At 44.1% G+C, this 12,535-nt stretch overlaps 1 pseudogene; it reads right to left on the reverse strand.

Annotated features, from left to right (window-relative positions):
- Positions 1 to 4,159: 4,159 nt before the first annotated feature.
- Positions 4,160 to 4,882, reverse strand: LOC118085895 (calcyclin-binding protein pseudogene; annotated as a pseudogene).
- Positions 4,883 to 12,535: the final 7,653 nt, after the last annotated feature.

The raw sequence follows: 12,535 nt of genomic DNA on the forward strand, positions 1-12,535 counted from the left end.
GTTTGGTTTTGACATCCTGTTTTATCACTACCTGAAGGAGTCTCAAAGTGGCTAACATTCTCCTTTCCCTTCCTCCCCCACAACAAACACTCTGTGGGGTGAGTGGGGCTGAGAGACTTCAAAAAAGTGTGACTAGCCCAAGGTCACCCAGCAGCTGCATGTGGAGGAGCAGACGTGAACCCAGTTCACCAGATTATGAGTCCACCACTTTTAACCACTACACCATACTGGCTGTCCAACAACATCTGGAGGCCCACAGGTTCCTAATCCCTGCATAGGAGAATAGAGAGACACCAGGTGAGATATATATCAAAAGAAGGTGAAAAACTTCTCTTGCTGACTGATCTACTGAGTTTGAGAACCTGAGGAGTTTTGCACATCAAGCTACATCTAACAGCACAAGAGCAGGTTGCTTCTCCTTAGGTCACAAGAGTTCACGGCAATAAACACAGTGTGCTTCCAGAGTTATGAACCTCAGCACAGGTTGATAGAACCTTTCCTAAACTGATTGCAGCCAGCTTGTTGCCAAAAAACCCCTGCAGGATTTAGGGTGGGGGTGGGTTGTTGGGGGAAAAGGTCAAGAAGTTTATTTAAGAGTGGTGAAAAATGATGATCACATTAATTAATCTCATTATTCATTTGCCCTTTGCATGGTCTCAGTGCTCTTAACATAAATCAGGATGTAAATGAATGTGTTACCAGAATAAGATGAGTGCAACAGCATTAACAGACACAGTTTAAATAGGCATCAACTACCTGGCTCAGGTCACAAGAAGTGCATTTGCTATGTATAAATGCTTCATTAAAGTAGAAGGGAATATAAATCTGAATACGTGTGTGTGTGAGAGGGAGAGAGGAGGGGGGGGGGGAGAGAGAGAGAGACTTTACAAGATAGGAAAACCAGCCAGATGGGCAGTATAAATAAATTATTATTATTATTATTATTATTATTATTATTATTATTATTATTATTATCAATATAACTTTAAATCTACCTCTTTCCATCTGCATCTCCTAATTATTTCTAGGACTGATATCTACCTGTGGTGTTGTGTTAGTTTTATATTATATTGTTGAGAGAGAGCAACTACTACTACTACTACTACTACTACTAATTTATTTATATCCTGCCGACAGGGAGTAAGTTCTGTTGAAATCAAGGAGGCTTACTTCTGAGTAGACAGGTATAGGATTTCATGGTAAGAGGATGGGTTTTTACTAATAAAGCTTTTAGCAAGAATATGTTCTTTGGTCTTTTTTTTTAAAAAACTGCTGTGCATAAATTGAAAAGTGAGAAAAATAATAAGAACACAAAGATTCATAATCCACAGCATGAGCTGATTAAACAATCAAATGCACAGTTCATAAAATTGTCCTTCAGTTATTTAAAACTGGCCATTCTCATTGATCATCAAACACCCCTGCTACTTTTGGATTTTGTTCTTGGGTGAAGCTGGTGAATTATTCATGAATTTCAATTTAATAGAGTAATTGTTCTTGCCGGCGATCAGTATCTGATGTGAAATTATCTAAACATGAGTTGCTTTTATCTTTCCGTGATTGCACATCAACTCTGTCTTGCAAATTCTGCTTTTGGCTTGAAAAGGATCACATCGTCTGATTCCTGTGCAAGCAGGAATTACAAACAGTGCCTGAGAGGCAACCAGGAAGTCGCAATATGACATAACCTATGAAGTCCACAGCATACAGTATGTGATGGTGTCAGGATGGGGGTCTGCTCATGATAGGCTAGAGGGCACCTGAACACTCATTACTGATTCTTTTGGAGCTTTTATCTTACTTAGATAATAAAAGGGGGAAATAATTCTATGCATTCACAAGTAGGCATGGGTGGGGTTGTTTTTATTTCGACCTGTGTTTTGTCAGACGCAGAAATGCTGATCTCATGGCACCTTTCGGTCTAACGAATTTATCGTTTGATTGTAAGTTGCTTTGGGTGGCCCTGGGCGAGAAAAAGCAACCAACACATTTAATAAAGAAATAAACAACCTATGACATAAGCTTCCATGCACTAAAGTCCATCTCATTGGGTGCATCCATGCAGCACACACACACAACTTCTCCATACTTTCTGCCCTGATTCACCATTAAGCCTTAAGATCAGGGCGAGTCAATAGGATGACCTCCAGATGTTGCTGGACTACAAGTCCCATCAATCCCAGCTGGCATGACCAATGGTCAGGGAAGATGGGAGCCATGGGATCCAACTCCATATGGGCCAAGGTCCCTTTGGCCCCCCAATAAAATAATTGAGAGCGCCGGCCCCCTCGCCAAAGTTGATAGGCATTGCCATTCAGATGGTGCGTCTTGTGATCGATTAGGTGGGGCTTACCTGTCTACCCCATATTTTATTCAAGATGGCACCCATGATGGAAACTATAGTCCAACAACTTCTGGAGAGTATCTCGTTGCGTGTCCCTGGCTTAAGATACATACATGCCTGTTTCCCCACTATGTGTACAGTCAGAGACAGCATGCCCCTGAAAGTGGTAGCTGTTCACCTTCTTGAACTGTGGTGCCCAGAACTGGACACAGTACTCCAGGTGGAGTAACTAGAGATGCTCAAAGTTGAACCTGAGCCCCTCTGCATGCAAAGCAGGTGCTCTGCCCCTGAGCTATAGCCCTTCCCCACATTTCATTGTCAGAGCAACTGCTTCCCTTCCTCACCAGCACAGAGGAAGAGGCATCTCCTACTGATGCGAAGATCTCCGTTTGCACTGGAGCCCCTGCAAGCACAGCAGGGCTGATGGAACGAAGGGAAGATAGATTGATTAATAGGTTTCTAAATGTCAAGATGTGCATGCCTCCCTAGGAAAAGTTATTTTGCATCACCTTCCAACTCATGCCAAGTGCAAAGGAGAAACACGCCACCTCTAGCTCTAAATCAAGATTGGTATCCTGCATTGCTGTGACTGACCTATTCCTATTTTAATTGCCAGAAGCCTCTTTGCAGGAGGGAAGAGCCTCGCCTTTTTCTCTCCACTGTTTCCTCCCTCCATTCCTTGGAAAAAAAAACAGGCCGTAAATGAGACAGAACCTTGCGGATGAAAGGAGTCCTCATTAGAATACGTTCCTTAACATTCCTATATAAGGAAGGGCAAAAGAGTGAATAAGACGCACTGACAGGCTTTGTGGAGGAACGGTGTACGCTCTCATCATGGCATTGCTGAGCAGGATATGAATATTTTATTGCTGTCACAGCACAAGACGAGCTGTTTGTGGTGTGGAGGTGTGCACACGGCGCAGCTATTCATGTTTACATCCATCCTGCAAACGCCAGCAAAACACTGCCTTTGATAAGCAGGCTCCCCACCCCATTCAGACACAAGCGTGGCTCCAAGATGGCAGCATGGCAGCCGGTAGAATGCAGTATCAGAAGAGCAGGTTACGGGTGGAGGTGAATATTCAAGGGCTTAATCTACCGAGACTCTTTGACACTGACGTGAGCTGGCAGTACAGGCAGCCATGTCTGATGCTAATGAGTCCTGGATCACTGTAAAAGGAGGGGCTCTGTGAATACCCCCAGTTTCCCACTCCCTATGAAAATCTCACTTGTTCATGTAGGTGATGTGAACAGGCACTAGGGGTGCTCAGAAATTAAGTTGCCCAAGCTGTTGCGCTGTTGAGCCAATGATCTGCATTGTGTTATGTCTGCAGAATGGGGAAGGATGCACAGTTAACTATTTTCTTTTTTTGAAGTGAAGGCAACAGTGATGCTTTGCAATGATTTGCACCTGCATTATATTGCTCAAGTCTCCAGTTTTGAAAGGTGGCATGCGCAAGTGAGCCTGGAGTTCAGTTTTTGCATTTGCATGGAAGCCAATGCACAATTAAATCATTGGATGTGCCATTTAAGAGAATCATAATAACAGCAATAATAATAATAATAATAATAATAATAATAATAATAACAATAATAATAATTCAAGGTGTCCTATGACAGCTGGAGCTGACCCGCCTCCCCTAATTCCTCCTGCTAAACGGCCACTTAGCAGAATCCTTCCTTCCTTCCTTCCTTCCTTCCTTCCTTCCTTCCTTCCTTCCTTCCTTCCTTTTTTTTTTTGAAGGAAAAGCTTTTCTGCATGCCTGAAATGTAAAACTTGTTTTTGCACAGAAGATTATGTAAACAGCAACACTTTCTCTGATCTCAGCAGAAGCCCCATACAAAAGATGTACATTTAAGATGGTTATTTGTTCAAATATCTATTGGTAAATAATCTTTGACTTGCTTTCTTGACTCTCAACCCAGGCTTTGTTCATTGACCTCTCCATTTCATCATCACCTTCAGCATACATCTTTTCCAGGAGATTCATCAACGCTTCACTCAGGTCCAAGGTATCAAAGCAGCTTTATCCTTCCCCTTAGTGTCTTTTTCAACTAGTGTTAGACACTCCCATTTTCCCTCATGCTTTTTCCTACAATATCAATATCATATCTGTTTTGATCTTCCATGGGCTGCTTTCCACAGAGATGGGTTTCAGAAGATTGTTGAATGTCATAGTGTAGCTCTTGTTATTCAGATTCTTCACTAGCAGATCAAATGATCTTTCTGTGAAGCGCACCTTCACATGCTCAGCTGGGAGACACTGAACTCCACTTAAAGCGATGTAGATTTTAAAAAATTTAGCTGACTGATCCCAAGCATAATTGTTGATTTTCACTGTGTATCCTGTTGGAGGTGGTCTTTCTTCTTCAGATGTTTCTGCTTTTATTTTGATTGGTAGCTGGTTCTTGATTTCTCTTTCTATCTTATTCTTTTCTGCCAGCAAGACCTCATGAACTCTCTTTCTTGGTGCTTTTTTTCAAAAGCTCTTTCACCTCATCTAAATCTTTCTGTAGCTCTTCCATGGCTGGAACAGGTGCCCGACTTGCAGAATACTTTCTTGGGTGTGGTTGCTGCTATTCCCTGCCCTAGCGCCTCAGACCAACACTTTGTCTGAGACATTGCAGATGATGCAAAAGCAGAGTGCTATTGTGCATGCGCGAAGCACGATTTTGCGCTTTGCACACGTGCAGAACGCGCACGCAGCGAAAATACTTCCGGGTTTGCCAACTTCGGAAGTCGAAACCTTCAGAAGTCGAGGCATTCGGAAGTCGAGGTACCACTGTACAGCCTGAGCCTACAATGGAGTTCACAGCATCAACACCAAAAAGGGTCTTGTTTTTCCCCATAGCCACAGTCTTGGATTCAGTCATGATTTTTTCTCCGCCTTTCTAGCCTGCAGCTTTTTCCTATAGGTTGCAGCACAATAAACTCTGCCCTAAAACTCCTGCTTTGTCCTACTAACCACCGGTATCTAAGAGTGGGAGGAGGAGTTCCACCTATTTGTCATCTGCCACAGTGCCTCTTCTCTTCTCTTCTCTTCTCTTCTCTTAATGGCCCATCACCTTTCCTTTACTTTCTTAATGGCCCTTCACCCAGGTGATCATCTCATGAGGCAGCTAGCTAGCTTTATATTTTAACACTTGCTAGGTTTAAAGGGATTAGAAGTCTGGCACCCACAAACCCAGAACAGCATTATTGTAACGATTAAGCTACAGCAACCAGGTTTTAAAGGCCACCCATATCTGGAATAGTCTCTCGCAGCGCATTATGCTTCCCCTTATGCTCAAGCCATCACACCACTCATGAGCATCACTGCAGAAAATCAGTGCTGATTCAAAATGTATCAACCGGTCCCTTAAATCCTGCAAGGGAAGGCCAGAACACAAATTACCGAGTAAATAAATGAAATTGAGGATTTGACAGTGTGCTGTGTTTCCCACTAATTTGTACATGCCGTACATTTCCCCCAAAGGGCACGGCAGTCTTTAAGTGGAATCAATTAGAAGTTTAATACTTGCAGTGCTTTCTTTTGTGGCACTAGATCATGGGGAAATCCGAAACTTCTCATTAAAACAGCCAGCCAGACATGCAGACATGCTGAACTGCACAGAGGTATATGCTCCTTCAGACCCAGAGAAAAGAAAACGACCTCATTAAGTGAAAAAAGGGGGATGAGCCTCCATGCTCCAACAATCCAGGGCATAAGGTGTCAGAGAATGACTGGTCCCAGGACAAAGGGAGTCTTGTATTTCTAAATACCCAGCCAATGTAAAAGGGGCCACTGTGGCCGAACTGTAGCGCTGGGGTTAAGATTGCATCTCGTGTAACACATCCCATGTTATCGCAGCCTTCCTTCTCGAGTGACGCTTGCATTTTCAGTTTCAACTAACTGGGTGTTTAACAACCTGTGAGCCTTCCAAGCTGGATAAAAATCTTTTATGAAGCACAAGTTACAGAGACCACCTGGACCTCCCCTCCCCACCATATGTGAAGCACAGGTGAGGAACCTCAGGACTGGAGGCTGAATTTGTCCCCTTGAGACTCTCCCCAGGTCACAGCTGCTCCACCTAGGCCACGCCTCTCAGCAGCTCTGCTCCAGGCCCTTGAGTGCTTTTGCTTGGTTGTAAAGTGCCCTTGAACTGTGATAATGATGGAGAGGGGTATGTGTAGAAGTGCCTGGCTTGTGTGGCTGGGGTGTAGCCTACAAAGGTTTGGCTCACATCCATTGCCTCTCTCGCTTTTGCTTGTTGTCCCTGTTGGTGTAATGTGGACAGGGGGTTTAAATTACACAGCACTTGGGACTCAGCTATACAGCTGAAAATGAAACACTTTAAGTGTGTTGTAAAGTACATTATACAAGTGTGACAGCAGATGGCGATGGTGAGCTATGAAAAATTCTATATATTTTTCAAAACTTTTTTTTAAAAAAGCATTTTCACAACAGTTTTTTATATGTGTCTAGGTTCTACCACAGTCTCATGTATTGAGGACCCCCCCCCCACACACCTGGATGTTCTGAGATACGCATGCCAGGTGCACCGGGTTACCATAACAACACCAGCGAGTTTGAGTATATGACTTGCTGAGCAGCTCACCCTCCCATTGGTTCAGGAATATAGAGACTGTTATAATAATAGTCTCTTGGGAATTGCTTTCATTATGTTCTGTTGCATAGCCTGATGCTGTCCTGTTTGCTGTCAGGGTCTGACTCTGAATCTGTGAGAGTCGGGGAAGAGGCTGCGTGTTTTATTTTATTTATTTACTATTATATTTATTGATCTACATTCGTCGATCAATAAATACAGAGAATGCCCACCAAGGAACTGATAAATGTCCTTTTCCCCTTTGCCCACCTGTGACTTTCAGAAGCAGTGTCTGGGCAGAAATTGCTTGAATGGGAAAATCCGGATGTATGCCAACTGACGTCAGAAGTCAAAATAAAGCTCAACCACTTTGTGTCCGGATTTATGGCAACCCTATTGTGTGGTAAAAAATAGTGGCAGCTTTGGACTGGTACTAGATTTCAGGCCCACCCACCCACCCCCCTCACATAGCTGCATCTCCCAGCGCCCTTAGCAAGCTATTATCCCCATAATTCTTTGGGGGAAGCCATGTTATTTCTTGTTGTGATGACTCCATGTTCCTCACAGGAAACCAGGAAGTGTGGAAGTCTTCATGGTCCGCACTGGGCCTGCAGTGTGAGCTGGAAAAGATGCTCTGCTTTTAAACACATAACTTCAAGCTATGGTACATGTGAAAAGAAGAGGCTCGGTTCCTCTTTCTTGTAACAGAGGTTCCACAGAACACTGGTGACGTAGTTTGCAAGTCTTACCTTGATTTACAGGAAAGCTTGTTCAGGGTCTCGGCTCTTTCCAAATGATTAACTAGGAGAGAAAGGCAAGCCGCTAGATATATGGGGGGCGCCATGCAATTTGAGCACTGGAGAAGTTTATTGATTTTCTCTCTCTCTTTCTCTACAGGCTCCCATTTTCTCCCCCTCCATCTTAATAGATTAACAGTGTTAATAATGTGTATTTATTTCGTATTTAGACACAAAATGCAGCATTTTTATTGTGTGATTTACAGTGCACTCCTGGTATGCCTTCTTGGAAGTACTTACTCCCAGGTAAGCATGGATAGGATTATAGCCTTATAGACCAGCTCAAAAAAATTGGGCAGGGGGGTAGCAACCACAGAGTTCTGTCATCTCCCCCTTCAAGTATGATGCTAATTGACATCACCATCATTCACTACGTTCAGAATTTAATTTTTACTCTGATGGAAAAGGGTACTCCTCCTCCATTATTTACTATAATAAAAGCCCTTAAAATAGTTGAAGATGGTTATCACATCTCCTTTCAGTCTCTTCTCCAGGATAAACCTACCAAACTCCTTCAACCATTCCTCATATGGCTTGGTTTCTAAACCCTTGACCATCTTGGCTGCCCCTCTTCTGTGCACGTCTTCCTGTTGTTTAGTTGCAAAACCTTTTCTGGTGCTACCTTCTGGAGCTACAGATGTTCTGGAGCCCTCCAGATGTTCTTGGGACTACAGCTTCCATCACCTCTAACGACTGAACATGCTGGCAGGAACTGATGGGAGTTAACAGCCCCCCTCTGAACATGTTCCAGCTTCTCAATATCCTTCTTAAATTGTGACACCCAGAACTGGACACAGTACCCCAAGTGTGATCTGATGAAGGCAGAATAGAGTGGTACTATTACTGGGAAAGATGGAGGGCACAAGGAGAAGGGGACGACAGAGGATGAGATGGTTGGACAGTGTTCTCAAAGCTACCAACATGAGTTTGACCAAACTGCGGGAGGCAGTGCAAGACAGGAGTGCCTGGCGTGCTCTGGTCCATGGGGTCACGAAGAGTCAGACACGACTAAACGACTAAACAACAATTACTTCCCTTGACCTGGACACTATAGTGCTGTTGATAGAATTTAGAATAGCATTAGTTTTTTTCCCCTTTGCTGCTGCATCACACTGTTGACTCATGCTAAGCTTGTGGTCTACTACTAAGACCCCTAGACCCTTTTCAGATGTACTACTGGCAAGCTAGGTGTCCCCCATGTTGTATTTCTGCAGCTAGTTATCCCTGCCTATCAATTGTTATTAGCAACAATGCAGGCTATCCTCTGCCTCCACAGTTGGGAGTCAGCAATGCTTCTGAGACAGTAGGAGGGGAGGGTTCTGTTGTGCTCAGGTCTCGCTTGCGGGTTTCCTTTGGTTTCCCACTTTGAGAACAGGATGCTGACTAGATGGGCCACTGGCCTCATCCAGAAGGCTTTCCTTATGTTCACCTCCCTATGTTCCTCACGGGAAGCATGGGGTGCAGTCTCTCAGTGGCCCATAGGACCCTGGCAAGGAGACAATATCTCCTATTGATTCTGCAGTACATTGTCTAGGCATTATACATAAAGCAAAATGAAATCCATCAGCCCTATCCCAAGGCTCACAAATCTGAGGCGAGGCACACAAGGGAAGGGAAGTGGCAAGGAATTTGCAAGGTAATTAGTGATATTAATCAGCATTGATATTCATGAGTATTGAATTGGGCTGCTTCTTTGAATGGGCAAGTATCCATTCCTCTCCTCTACTCAGATCATCTGAAGTCTGCAATTACCAATGAGTATCTACGCTTCTGTTGCCTACAGAAGACGTGCTGTCTAAAAACACAGCCACCATTCATCATGAGTCACCAATCTATAGGGCCTTTTTATCAAAGCCTCTCCCAAATGCAATTGCTGTTGACTAGAAGGCGCTGGCAGCAACAGAGGCTTTCCTTTGGTTCCATTATTTCCATGTCCCGTGGATGGATGAATATTCAATACATGAGCTATAGCAGGGCTACATGCAACCCCTTTGGACTGTCATTGTAACAAATACCCTGCACGCTTAGGAGAGGGAGAGAACATGCCTTGCATGCAGAAGGTCCCCAGCTGAATCGGCAGCCTGTGCAGTTAAAGGGAACTCAAGTAGCAAGGCCAGGCTGCTTCACCACTGACCAAGGAGACCCAGAACAGGCAATATTGAGTGAGGTGGGCCAACAGTGGGGTGCCACAGGGTTCTGTCTTGGGCCCAGTCTTATTCAACATCTTTATCAATGACTTGGATGACGGGCTTGACGGCATCCTGAGCAAGTTTGCAGATGACATCAAATTGGGAGGGGTGGCTAATACCCCAGAGGACAGGATCACACTTCAAAATGACCTTAACAGATTAGACAACTGGGCCAAAGCAAACAAGATGAATTTTAACAGGGAGAAATGTAAAGTACTACACTTGGGGGGGGGTGTGAAAGGCACAAATACAGGATGGGAGACACCTGGCTTGAGAGCAGTACATGTGAAAAGGATCTAGGAGTCTTGGTAGACCACAAACTTGACATGAGTCAACAGTGTGATGCAGCAGCTAAAAAAGCCAATGCAATTCTGGGCTGCATCAATAGGAGTATAGCATCTAGACCAAGGGAAGTAATAGTACCACTGTATTCTGCTCTGGTCAGACCTCACCTGGAGTACTGTGTCCAGTTCTGGGCACCACAGTTCAAGAAGGATACTGACAAGCTGGAACATGTCCAGAGGAGGGCAACCAAAATGATCAAATACCTGGAAACGATGCCTTATGAGGAACGGCTTAGGGAGCTGGGTGTGTTTAGCCTGGAGAAGAGAAGGTTAAGGGGTGATATGATAGCCATGTTCAAATATATAAAAGGATGTCATATGGAAGAAGGTGAAAGGTTGTTTTCTGCTGCTCCAGAGAAGCAGACACGGAGCAATGGATTCAAGCTACAAGAAAGATGATTCCACCTAAACATTAGGAAGAACTTCCTAACAGTAAGAGCTGTTCGACAGTGGAACTTGCTGCCAAGGAGTGTGGTGGAGTCTCCTTCTTTGGAGAACTTTAAGCGGAGGCTTGACAGCCATCTGCCAGGAATGCTTTGATGGTGTTTCCTGCTTGGCAGGGGGTTGGACTGGATGGCCCTTGTGGTCTCTTCCAACTCTATGATTCTTCTCTAGGTTACGTAGCTGGAGTGGAACTAGAAACTTTTCTATCCAAGTTATGTATTTCCTGCATTAAAGGACTCTTACCTGCAAGCATCTCTCTATGTGTGATTGCAACAAGTCTTTAACCATGTTTCATGAGCTGAAACACTGCTAAACACTCCTGTATACCAAAAGAGTTTCAATCGGTAATTGATCGTGTTTTCAGACTCATTCTTTTGATATGTGTTCCCAGGGGAAATGCCTAAAAATATCTGCTTATTTGTTACTTGGTTTGGTTGCATTTTACTTCCACTTGCATTTGTCTACATAATAATAATTTAAATTGCCAGCAGTGGTGGTGGGGCAGGGAAGGAGTAACCCTATGAGTCAGCAGGAGCTGCAATCCAGGAAAGTTAACAGTCTGCAAAGTGCTTCATACCCCGTTCCATTACCATGAAGGCACAGGCATGGCTTTTTATTGAATTGTGGCCATTCTCTCACTCTCTTTCTGGCTGAAATGAATCACTAGCAACGTTGCCTTTCTGCATTATTCCTTGGGAATACCAGCAAATCCCCCCACCCCACCCCAGCGCTTTGTAGGCAGACCACATCCACAGATGGCCCTCTGAGAATCTAGGTCAAGACCCCACATCCTCTCTGGTGATGCTGCAAATAGGCATTTTTTTTAAACACTCACTGCATCGCAACAGGTTTCCTTGGAGGGAGAGACGGAAAGAAAAGCAATAGGTGGAGGGGAGACTTGATAGCTCAGCATTGTCTAAATTACATATGTTGGAAGGTATTCCAGGCACTCCTGTAATTAGCCAGGGAGGAAAAGCATTTCTGATTCATTAGGTCAACTTTAATGGTTTCCTCATTAAAAGTTTTTGCTGTTAAGCTGACAGAAGCTAGAATTTAATAGTGGCTCTCGGCACTTTCTTTATGAGCAGATCTCTATTGAATCCGTCTTTATCACCTGAAGGGAGATTTTTAAATGGAAATTCCTTTGCCCTGAGCAACGCAGATTGACCAGAGGCCTGGAGATGGGTTCTGCCCCTGTCTTAATAAACCCAAGGCCTGTATCACTGCAAAGGTCAGCCCTCATTAGGGATGGCCAGGCAGCTTTTAAATGGATTTCGACTCCCTCGTCCACTCTTGTCTTCTTCAGCGTTTAAGCAGATGTTAAGAAGCAGGGGCTATAAACGTGAATCTCGGCATTAAGGATAAGCTTAGCAAAGGTGTAGCAACTCAGATCGCGCCTCTACGGGGACTTTCGAACCATCCCACTTGCATTGTTGTTTTTTGAAAGCAGGAGATGACTAAAGTAATAAAACACTGACCTCTCGCCCATTTGTGAGTCAGGTCATACCATCCCCATGACTCAGTCTGGATCTGTCTTGGCCCTTTGTTCTGTTCCAGTAATGTGGAGAAGAATGCCTATAATGGTGTGGTTTTTTATATTAAAAAATGAAGATAAGACCATTTGAATGGCCTTGCAGGGTTCAGATCCAAGGTCCCTGTCTCCCAGCATTCTGCTTCTTAGAGCGGTCAGATACTTTGGGGGAAATTCACAAGTAGCCACCTCCTTCTGTTTGTCCCCAGTATCTGGGAATCAAAAGGATCCTTCCACAAGTTTGCATGGATTTATTTTGAGTAATGCCACTGAGTCATAGACTCATAGAATCAGAAGGG

Source organism: Zootoca vivipara, chromosome 1, assembly GCF_965207765.1.
Source record: "Zootoca vivipara chromosome 1, rZooViv2.hap1.1, whole genome shotgun sequence".
NCBI lineage: Eukaryota > Metazoa > Chordata > Lepidosauria > Squamata > Lacertidae > Zootoca > Zootoca vivipara.